Source organism: Mesoplodon bidens (assembly GCF_964165515.1).
Source record: "Mesoplodon bidens genome assembly, chromosome: 3".
NCBI classification, from domain to species: Eukaryota; Metazoa; Chordata; class Mammalia; order Artiodactyla; family Ziphiidae; genus Mesoplodon; species Mesoplodon bidens.
The window spans coordinates 90,261,561-90,273,381 of record NC_138178.1 but is presented as its reverse complement, the minus strand read 5'-3'; the positions used below and the strand labels follow the sequence as shown (position 1 = coordinate 90,273,381).

General features: G+C 42.5%; 1 pseudogene across 1 annotated transcript; it reads left to right on the top strand.

Moving 5' to 3' along the window:
• Positions 1–6,414: 6,414 nt before the first annotated feature.
• Positions 6,415–6,821, top strand: LOC308614628 (glutamyl-tRNA(Gln) amidotransferase subunit C, mitochondrial-like; annotated as a pseudogene). The gene has a single exon. The product of its transcript is annotated as a glutamyl-tRNA(Gln) amidotransferase subunit C, mitochondrial-like (transcript).
• Positions 6,822–11,821: the final 5,000 nt, after the last annotated feature.

Genomic DNA, 11,821 nt, shown 5'->3' with positions numbered 1-11,821 from the left:
TAACGCTGAGCTCAAGAAAAGGTTCCTCTCATGGGCCCTCAAAAATATAACAAGCCTCACCTTCAGAGGTCCCCATGGGTTTGATTCCATAGGTCTGTTTCTTTTTAAATGCTTCATGTAAGCTGAGGCTTGGGGCAGCCCCCAATCCAAACATAGATTTAAAAAAAAATATATGTGGGATAATACGAGATGTTAGGAAGCAATGCCCTTTAGTAAACTCATTGTGCCCACTGCCCCACCCTGACCCCTCAGGGAATGTTAGCCTGGGAGAGAGTTACACAAGGGTCTCTCAAGTCCCTTTAAAGGGGCTGGGGATCCACGGAGGGGGGCCTCCCGGGGGCAGCTGCAGGGAGAACTCCCTGGGGGAGAAGCTTTCCAATCTCTGCCGGAGGGAGGTGGGATTTTTCTCTCACATACTCCTGCTGGTGACTTTACACCAGGTCATAAAATAGATAAAAATGTAGAAGAAAGAAAGGAGAGAAAACTTAACATAAAATAATAAAAGCAGGGTAGAAGGCTAAGAGAACATTAAAATGAAAGCATTGAGACTTGGTAAGAGAAAGTTGAAAGGAAAGGAGGAGACTAAATATTACGATAGGAGAATAAAAGCTCAATACAGATAAAAGGTTAAGACTTAAAGTAATCATGAGAGATAAATAAGTTTTAAGATAAAGGAAATAGAATGGAATCATTGAAAGAAAGTGAGAGGAATTAAAAAAATAAAGCGAAAATCAGAGTTAAAAAAACTAGCAAGCTATGAATAAAATTAAAAAAATTAAAATTGAAAAATAGTAGTAAGATAATAAATCAGATTTAAGGTAAAAGATACAGTAACACAAATCAACCTTGTAACAGGTCAAACACATCAAAGTTAAAGAGATAAAAGATTAAGAGGATAACAGGCTAAAACCTATGAAAAAAATGTTAAAAATATAGAAGTAGATGGGTTTGAAGCTTAAGTACAAGATTAAGGAATTAAGAATGCTCCTTTGAGTGCTATAACAAAGAGGATTAAGAAAAAAATATTCTGAAAAGAAAATAAAAGAAAGAAGCTTGAACTGAGAAGGAGAGAGAATAAAATAAAGCAAGAGTAAAGGACAGGACAATTTAAATGAGCACAAATCAGAAAACAAAACTCTCAGCAAGAGTAAAAAAGAAAAAAACTGGGCCTCCCTGGTGGCGCAGTGGTTGAGAGTCCGCCTGCCGATGCAGGGGATACAGGTTCGTGCCCCGGTCCGGGAGGATCCCATATGCCGCGGAGCAGCTGGGCCCGTGAGCCATGGCCGCTGAGCCTGTGCATCCGGAGCCTGTGCTCCGCAACGGGAGAGGCCACAACAGTGAGAGGCCCACGTACCGCAAAAAAAAAAAAGAAAAAAACTAAAAAGCTATGTAATAAACCAGAATGTTTCCCTGGTAAACAAAACCCCAACAACTGTAAAAACAACATCTATCTATTACCAATTCCCAAGGTGGGTCTAGGTCTCTACCCTGGAGGATCCCCTGTTGTAGTAGCAGTGGCATATACAGCGAGATGAAAAAGGCAGGATGGGTATGAGATGCTCTTTACTTTTTGTCTGGAAGCTTTCACTCTCTGCCTTCAACACTTTCTTTTGCAGTAATGACCTTGGCACTTGCTCCATAACTCAACCAGCTGGGGTCAGGGTGGGACACAAGCAGGGGACAGTCCAAATTATGCAATCTTCTTGGGCAAAAACCACGTGAGGAAGTAATTCCACAGGTGGTGGAGTGGAGGAAGATGGGGGTGGATGGGAGGAGGAATTAAAAGTAGCTTTACTTAGACATACAGATAGACACTAGGTGCATGAAAAGGTGCTCAGCATCACTAATCACCAAGGAAATGCATATCGAAACCACAGGGAGATATGACCTCACACCTAGAATGGCTATTGTCAAAAAGATAAGTAATAACAAGTGTTGGCAAGGATGTGGAAAAAAGGGGGTCCTTGTGCAATGTTGGGAATGTAAATTGGTACAGTCACTATAGAAAACAGTATAGAGGTTCCTCAAAAAATTAAAAATAAAACTACCATACGATCCAGCAATCCCATCTCTTGCTATATATATGAAGGAAATGAAATCACTATTTTGAAAAGATATCTGTACTCCCATGTTCATTGCAGCATTATATATATATATGTATACACACACACACACACACATACACAACAGAATATTATTCATCCATAAAAGAAGGAAATCATGCCATTTCTGACAACATGGATGGAGCACTGTGCTAAGTGAAGTAAGTCACAGAGAAAGACAAATACTGCATGATTTCACTTATGTGTGGAATCTAAAAAATTCAAACTCATAGAAACAGAGAACGGATTGGTAGCTGCCAGAGGTGGGGATTTGGGGTCGGGGGAAATGAGTGAAGGCGATCAAAAAGTACAAACTTCCAGTTATAAGGTAAGTAAGTTCTAGGGATGTAATGTACAACATGACGACTACAGTTAATAATACTGTATTGTATATTTGGAAGTTGTTAAGAGAGTAGATCTTAAAAATTCTCATCACAAGAAAAAGAATTTTGTAACTATGTGAGGTGATAGCTGTTAACTGAACTTATTGTGGTAATCGTTTTTCAATGTATCAAATCATGTGGTACACCTAAAATGAACACAATGTTGTCTGTTAATTATATCTCAATAAAACTGGAAATAAAAAAAAAAACGTAGCTCTACTCAGTGAAACTGGAGTTGAGATTATCTTCTGAGAGTGAGAGGGTGGGACCAAGGATGAGTAGAGTGAAAAGGATTGGGTGCAGCTGAGGGGTAGGAAAGAACCCTGCAACTCAACACATCACCCCTAGTCAGGGCCCAGCTATGGTTGGACAGCCTGACTTTCCCTAATGTTGCCTGACAACATCACACTGCCATGTTGATTCTGTTACCCTGTGGGGTCACAAGGTGTTTGGATAGGCAGGTGGAAGGTCAAGAACAGCCAAATCCTGGGGTATTAATAGAACTGGAGTTCAGTGGTTGAGATTGGGGTTAGCCAGGCCAGAGGGGACTATTTGATTGGAGAATAGCACTGAATGTTTACATGAGGGCAAAGAGCAGGCTCAGTGAGAAAGGGGACAGGGAAGGCCCCTGGTTTTTTTTTTTTTTTTTTTTTTTTTTTTCGGTATGTGGGCCTCTCACTGTCGTGGCCTCTCCCGTTGTGGAGCACAGGCTCTGGACGCGCAGGCTCAACGGCCATGGCTCACGGGCCCAGCCGCTCTGCGGCATGTGGGATCTTCCCGGACCGGGGCACGAACCCGTGTCCCCTGCATCGGCAGGCGGACTCTCAACCACTGCGCCACCAGGGAAGCCCCAGCCCCTGGGTTTTTAAAGGCCATGGATGATGTTCACATCTTTGAGGATGTTGGAAGGGGTTACTGGCCACGAGGATGTGAATGAGGTTGGAAAGTTCTTGAGGAAGGCAGGGGAGAGTTCTGAATGTCTGTATACAGTGGTGATGGGAAAGGGGAGAAGGTGGAATAATTGATTCAAGAGGAGATGAGTGGAGGTGGTGAAATGGACTAGGGAAGGAGAAATATGAGCATCCTTCCTTCTGGGTCCTTGGATTGGAGTAAGTAGGAGAAGCAATGGTCTTCCTTGGAGGTGTGGTGAAGGAGGAGGGTACTTCTCAGTTGTGGAGATGAGGTGGAAGGGGAGAAAATGTGGGGATGAGAGGCAGATGAACTCAACTAACCTCTCTTCTGACTTAAACATAGTGGGAGAGAAGAGAAGTCTTCATTCAGCCTGGGGAGGGGGAAAGTAGAGCTGGATAGGGCTGAAAGGAGTCTGAAAGGGAAACGTGCACTCTCATTTGAATCTAGGATAGTAATTGTGGGTCACTGGGGCAAAGAGGCAGGTACTGACAGGGGTCGGGGGAGGAATAGAAATGTGGGCACTGCTGAGAGGAGTTCGTTTGCCATTGGACGCGTTAGTGTAATTTATCCCATTCCAGGGTTTTGGTGTGGATGTGAAGGATTCTACATACGCTGGTAATACAAGGGCAGGGACTTTATTTCTATTTTATATGGGGCAGGGGGAGCTACCCCTAGAAGCAGGGAGGCGGGCCATTTAACATTCACCCCCAAGTTCTGATGAATCAGAAGTACAGTTGCAACCAAAGATGAGCAGTGAAATTTTAGGACCTAAGAGTAATTGGGAAGAGGATGGTTGGAGACTCAGGGCACCAAAGAGGTTATTACAGATAGTCGGATTGCTAATACTGCTGCTAAAGTACCTGTGATTCCCATCATATTAGGCAATAGGTATAAAATGCTCCTCTGTGCTTAAAATTTTTTTCTGGGGCAATAGCTGCTGGCAACTCTTCTGTAAGGTAATTACAACAGAAGTCCTTATGAATCTGCTTAGTAGATGGCCTATGAGTGATGCTTAAGGATGATGATTTTTTTGCTGGTTGGATGTGTTAAATTGTCAGCTATCAAGATTTTTATGTGTAAGACTGCTGGGAATGATGAGATTGCAAGAACTTTTCCAAAGCACACCCTCCACAGGACTATCTCAGCATTCTGTACATCAGCCGGCATCTGTTTTTGTGAGAGAAAGAATCTAGACCATCAATTTGAATACTAATTAAAGCTTAGAAATGTCCTGGTAAATGCCTTGATCCTGGATAATCTGGCCCCAACAAAAAAGTCTTTGCCTAACAGTTCCTGGCACAGAGCTAGTTCTCAATATTAGCTACCTGTTGTTTGTCTAGCCACATTCATGGAAAACTTTGTGCCAGGTACTGCTATAAGCACATTTCATATATTCATTATCAGAAGTTTCCTTGCCATAAAATAAAAATAATACAGAAGACCAGGAGATACATTCCAAGGTACTACATAGAAAGATTAAGAGAAAAAGAATTAATTATTAAGTGCGGAGTGAAATTACATTAACCTGCCTGAGAAAACATAAAATATGCATCTAGGAGTTTGAAGACAAAAAGAAAGAAGAAATAAAGAATTTAGGGGGATTACAAAGGTTATAAAGGTGGCCTATACTGAGGGAGGGGAATTCCAGGTCCTAAAAACTCCTGTACTTAATGGGGTCCCAGGCTCCTTAGCCCTAGAAGCTCCTGCGAACCAATCTCAAATATTTCTAGATTAACTCTTTGATTCTTGAAAGAAGAATAGATAGATGATCATTTGAGAAGAAAAGTTATTCAAAGCCTGTCCATTATGGCCTCAGATTTTAATATCATCACCTTAAACACATTACATGAATTTTTTTTTCTGAACCAGTCGAGAGAATGAATAACTATAATAAAAATATAATTATAAAATATATTATAATTACAGATTCAGTGTTTTAACCATGTATTATGACGGGCACTTTAGATAGTATATGTAATTCAGTATTCACAACAAGCTGGGCCCGTGAGCCATGGCGCTGAGCCTGTGCATCCGGAGCCTGTGCTCCGCAATGGGAGAGGCCACAACAGTGAGAGGCCCGCGTACCGCAAAAAAAAAAAAAGAAAAAAAAAAAAGAAAAAAGAAGAATGAAATAAATGGAGAGATAGTTCATGTTCATGGATAAGAGGACTCAATATTGTCAAGATGTCTGTTCTTCCCTACTTGAACTGTGAGGTGGGGGGAGCAGGAGGTATATGGGAAATCTCTGTACCTTTCGCTCCATTCTGCTGGGAATCTAAAACTGCTCTAAAAAATAGTCAGTTAAAAGAGTGAATCCTGATAGAGTTAAATATTTTTATTTTCCTCAGTGACCACAATTAATTATCTTAAGGTGTTGCACCAATTAGTTAATGAAAATGTATATACTTCAGTTTGATTAAAGTCAGTGATTATTTCTAAAGGAAGGAGAGATATGAGAAGGAAAAAACATAGAGGAAGTTGAGGGGGAAAAATTACAAAGAGATAGAGCGTGTGGGTTTGGAATATGTGTGTGTGCGTGGGTGTGTTTGTGAATTAGGAAAAAGGCACACAAGAAAAACAAGTATCCTTCCCCTGGCCTTTTCTGATGACAACATTTGCATTTTCAACTGCAAGCATAAAAGGGAAGGTATCACTCTCTAATTCTCACCCCAAGAGCAGTCTGGGCTGATGAGGAATGCAGTACCTCTGGGAGTGAAAGGTTCTTCCTGAGCCCATAAACTGCCTGCCAAGGCCCAAGCCTGCCCCGAGGGCTGCTCCTTGCAACTGTTTTCGGTTTTTAGGATGATGCCTGACTCCCCCTGCAACCCAGCTTCAGGAGGCAACCTAGGATCAGGCCAGCAGCAGATAGTGATTGCTGGGTAGGGATTGGGAGAGCCAAGACCCTCAGCCATCCACGCGATGGCAGTATGAAACGACAGGTGAGGGCGTTGAGGAAAACTGCCTACCTTTCGAAGACACAAGGTTTAGTCATAAGAAAGGGATGGAAGGAGAGAGAAATGAGGGCGTGGGCTGTGTGGCTGGGCCTTCGGGCCTCCGTGGGCGGGCGCCGGGCCTTCCCCTCCAAGGCGGTGGAGGGAAGTGGCTGGATGACAGCCAAGCTGATGGAGCACCTGCAGCGGCTGGCGCTTGTGGACTTCGGCAGCCACAAGGCTGTGGCACGGCTGCAGAAAGCCATTGTTTTCGCTGACCGGCTCCGCGCCGTGGACACGGACGGGGCCCCTGGAGTCAGTCCTGGAGGACAGATGTCTGTACTTGAGATCCGACAGTGTGGTAAAACCAACTGTGCTGAAGAACCACTACAAAACTCCCATCGCGTGTGGAGGAGTACTTTGTGCCCCCCTGCCCCCAGGTAATATCTTTTGGCCAAAAGCTGTATGAAAAAGAGCCCTTCTCACACTGCTGAATAGCTATTCTGGGAAGGGGTGCCCTATGAGCACGTGGAAGTGCTACAACTATTTTGTTCTTATGAACACAAATGTTCCCACTTCCTTCACTCGCCTGGAAAAAGTGATAGGTATCTTTTAGTAACAAACTCTTTTTAAGACAGAATTGGGAAAGATCTAGCCAAAACAAGGCAAAGAGTTCCTGATGTCAATGGAAGTAGAAGGTATTGCCACTTTCCAAGGATATGGATCAAGTATTTACCCACAAGCCATTCACTATGGAAGACTTTATCCCCTCCCCAAAAGACCGTTGGCCAAATGGCACTTAAGTGAATTTTTCTATTTATGTAACTGTTAGACATTGCATGTGATCACTATGTGACGACCTGAGCTGTCCTTTTCAGTTGCTGTTTCCGTCGACTTGAGCAGCCTTTTATCTTTACTGAACACACAGATTTGTTCTTGGGTACCAACTTTGTTCCAAGCAGAGGGCCGACTTTCTGCTAAGATTAAAGGAGTAGGGAGGCAGCTTTGGGAGGTGATGGATATGTTTATGGGCTTCATGGCTGTGATTTCATGTATGTATACTTAACCCCAAGCTCATCAAGTTGTATACATGAAATAAGTAGAGTTTTTTACGGGAAAAAAAAGGGATGGGAGGAAATGGGAAGACTTTCTCTAGATACCAAATAGGATATTTTTTAAAATTAATTTTTATTGGAGTATAGTTGCTTTACAGTGTTGTGTTAGTTTCTACTGTACAGCAAAGTGAATCAGCTATACGTGTACATATATCCCCTCTTTTTTGGATTTCCTTCCCATTTAGGTCACCAGAGAACATCGAGAAGAGTTCCCTGTGCTATACTGTAGGTTCTCATTAGTTATCTATTTTATACATAGTATCAATAGTGTATATATGTCAATCCCCATCTCCCAGTTCCTCCAAACCTCCCCTCCCCGACAATAGGCTATTATAAGTAGGCTGGAAACCAATTATTCTTGTGGAAGAAAGAGAAGCTAACATAACAGGTGTTGCAGGGAAATTTTTGTGTTGTATACTCTGAAGCTTCCCAGGACACGTGAGAAGGCTGAGGGATAGGATTGCTTCAGGAGATGGCTGACCTTCAGCATATCACTTAATAGTGGAATCAGCCAAGGAATTGGACTAGATACGTTGAAAAAAGTCCCATTTAATGTGAATCACTCAGAGAAGATGAAAGAGGAGGGAAAGAAAGCTGAAGTGAGAGAAAAGTAGGGGAGGGAGGAAGAGGAAAAGGAAAAAAGAAGCAAGAACCTAGTGACAGACAGAAGACATTTCGATTTCACAGTCAGTCTCGTTAAAGTTCTTGACCAGGATGATTTATTTATTTATTTATTTTTAATTTTAATTTTTAAAAACTTTTAATTTTATATTGGAGTGCAGTTGATTAACCATGATGTGTTAGTTTCAGCTGTACAATGAAGTGATTCAGTTATACATATAGAGGTATTGTATCTATTCTTTTTCAAATTCTCTTCCTCATTAGGTTGTTACAGAATATTGAGCAGAGTTCCTTGTGCTATCCAGTAGGTCCTTGTTGGTTATCCATTTTAAATATAGCAGCGTGTACATGTCAATCCCAAACTCCCTAACTGTCCCTTCCCCCCATCCTTCCCCTCTGGTAACCATAAGTTTGTTCTCTAAGTCTGTGAGTCTGTTTCTGTTTTGTAAATAAGTTCATTTGTATCATTTTTTTTAGATGCCACATATAAGCAATAGCTGCAATATTTCTCTTTTTCTGTCTGACTTACTTCACTCAGTATGGCAATCTCTAGGTCCTAAAGGACAGGCAGTTGCCCACTTAAGAGATCATTACACTTTGATAGAAATCTACAAATAAATAAATGGATAAAAAAGAGGTAACAGGAATAACTGAGAATGTTGTTGATAAGCTTGGATTTGTGTCTTACTAACATATTCACTTATGAAAATATTTGTCACATTGGAGAAGTTTTCAGGGATGGAGCAAAGTTCACAAGCCAGGTGTCTTCATGACACTAACCAGGTCGTCTGCGCTTACGTACGCACTTCTAACTTCCCCACCTGTCCTAATCTGTTCAGGCTGCTATAACAGAATACCACAGACTGAGTGGCTTATAAACAACAGAAATTTTGGGGGATTAACCTATATACACTACTATATATAAAATAGATCACCAACAAGGGCTGATTATATAGTACCAGGAACTATATTCAATATCTTATAATAACCTATAATGGAAAAGAATCTGAAAAAGAATAGATTTATATGTATATCTGAATCACTTTGCTGTACACCTGAAACTAACACAACATAGTAAATCAACTATACTTCAGTTAAAAAAAAAGAACAGAAATTCATTTCTCATAGTTCTGGAGGCTGGGAAGTCCAAGATCGAGGCACTGGCAGGTTTGGTGTCTGGTGAGGGCCAGATTGCTGGTTCACAGACAGCCCTCTTATGGCAGAAGGGGCAAGGGAGCTCTCTGGAGTCTCTTTTATAAGGGCAGAGCCCTCGTGACCTAATCGACTCCCAAAGGTCCTACCTCCAAATACCATCGCATTGGGGATTATGTTTCAACGTGAATTTTTGGGGACACAAACATTCAGTCTATAGCACCATGCAGGGTCTCCCAAGTGTGCCCTGATTATCTTAGGGTCTGATAACTGTGAAAGAGCACTAGAAATTATAAATGACTAGGTAAATGTGAGGAATGTATAATTGTTCTAATCTTATTTTACAGCATAGAGGGCAGGATTATACAAAATTATTTCTGTTTTGCGCAGGAAGGAAGTGATGTTCAGTGACATAAGTGATTCACCCAGAGCCACTTGGGAGGTGGAACCAGGCAGTGATCCTGAGGTAGCCATGTTGGTTCTGTCTTCCATCCTTAGCTCTGCTGCTTAGGCCCAGCTCAGCTCTTTATGTTATGAGTGGCTCTCTGCATTGGCCTCTCATTGGTGTCCTTTGAGGAAGGTGTGAAAAAAGACAAGTGTTGGGATCGACCCCATGTCAATTCAACCAGAACTCTGGGGATGGGAGCCCAACATTGGTTTTTATTAAAAACTCCTCAGGAGGGTTCTAATGAACCAAGGTGGAGAACCTCTGATGCAAGCCGTCTTGAATGATTGGACTTTTGTTCTATCAAAGACAACCAAGTAACATTTGAGGGAGCTATGAGGCTGCTTTCCCTGGGCAGGGCTCCATTCCCTCTGCCATGGTAACTGGCCCCAGCTAGCATCACCCCCCCTGTCCCCCACACTCTGATCATCTGCAGAGTTCTTCAGTTTGATAGAGAGCCAGGCATTATCAAGTGGCAGATCCCTAGTGACAGGAAATCCAAGAGAGGAGTTGAATCAATAAGGGGCATCATGTGGTTAAGAAATGTCCCTGTTGCTTAAACAGAGAACCCCAGGGAGAAGACAGAGCTGTCGGTTGGTCTCAGCAGAGCTACAGAGTGAGGTTGGCAAGCTTGAAGATGCAGAAGAGCAGTGTTGAGTGGGTGAGCAGGAATATTGCTGTGAGTAGAGATGGAGAGGTGGTGTGGGGCTTGGGCCTCAGGCAGCAGTGGCCAAAATTGTGCTATACCAGAGGCAGCCATGTAGGACTCAAGGTCAGTCCATCAGGTCAGAGCTGGAACCCAACTCCAGGGCAGAGGAGCCCCAGCACTGGGGTCTCAGAAGGAAAATGCAAACACAGAGAGGAACACGCAGGTTTGGAGAAGTCTACCGGGACCACTCCCGCCAGTCTGGGCTGTGCATGGAGGTTGCTCTGCTTGCCCAACCAGCCTGCTCCCAGCCATATAATTTGTGAGGGTCTAGTACAGAATGAAAATGTGGGACCCCTTGTTTAAAAAGCAGGAAAAAGTGATGTTAAATGTACTAAAATAGAAAGCTTTTTCCTTTTTTCCCATGGTCTCTCTCACAACTTGTCATGGCAACTTTTATTTGCTGCTTAATGTCTTTCTAAGTAAAGACAAATTGAAATTTAAGATTATCAGCATGAATTTGACTGTTCAACTTTATATTGTGCAGTGCTAGTTTTAAATGCAAATAGGAGAGCATTCAACTCACGTGTAGAATCACCAGAATTACACAATTTGTATTTCATGCAAAATACATGCATTTGTATTTTGTTTTTTTTTTTAAAGTTATTTATTTATTTATTTATTTATTTTAAATTTTTTGCTTTATAACAAATTTAATCAGTTATACATATACATATGTTTCCATATCCCCTCCCTTTTGCGTCTCCCTCCCACCCTCCCTATCCCACCCCTCCAGGCGGTCACAAAGCACCGAGCTGATCTCCCTGTGCTATGCGGCTGCTTCCCACTAGCTATCTACCTTACGTTTGGTAGTGTATATATGTCCATGCCGCTCTTTCACTTTGTCACAGCTTACCCTTCCCCCTCCCCATATCCTCAAGTCCATTCTCTAGTAGGTCTGTGTCTTTATTCCTGTCTTACCCCTATGTTCTTCATGACATTTTTTTTTCTTAAATTCCATATATATGTGTTAGCATACAGTATTTGTCTTTCTCTTTCTGACTTACTTCACTCTGTATTTTGTTCTGACTAGAACAGTGGAAACACTTCACAAAACTAACTCAACTGTTTTATTATTATTATTATTATTATATATTTTTTGCGGTAGGCGAGCCTCTCACCGTTGTGGCCTCTCCCATTGCGGAGCACAGGCTCCGGACACACAGGCTCAGCGGCCATGGCTTACGGGCCCAGCCGCTCCGCGGCATGTGGGAATCTTCCCAGACCAGGGCACGAACCCGCGTCCTCTGCATTGGCAGGCGGACTCTCAACAACTGCGCCACCAGGGAAGCCCCTAACTCAACTGTTTTAATCTCACTTCTTGATATGTTCACCTTCTCCCAGCACGCTCTACCTCTGCCTCACTGAGGAGTGAGGAAGGTCTGAAAGGACGGGAATTATGCCTTGCTCTCTTTTCCTTTCCTTTTACGTCATCATTTTCATTGCAAGTGGGTA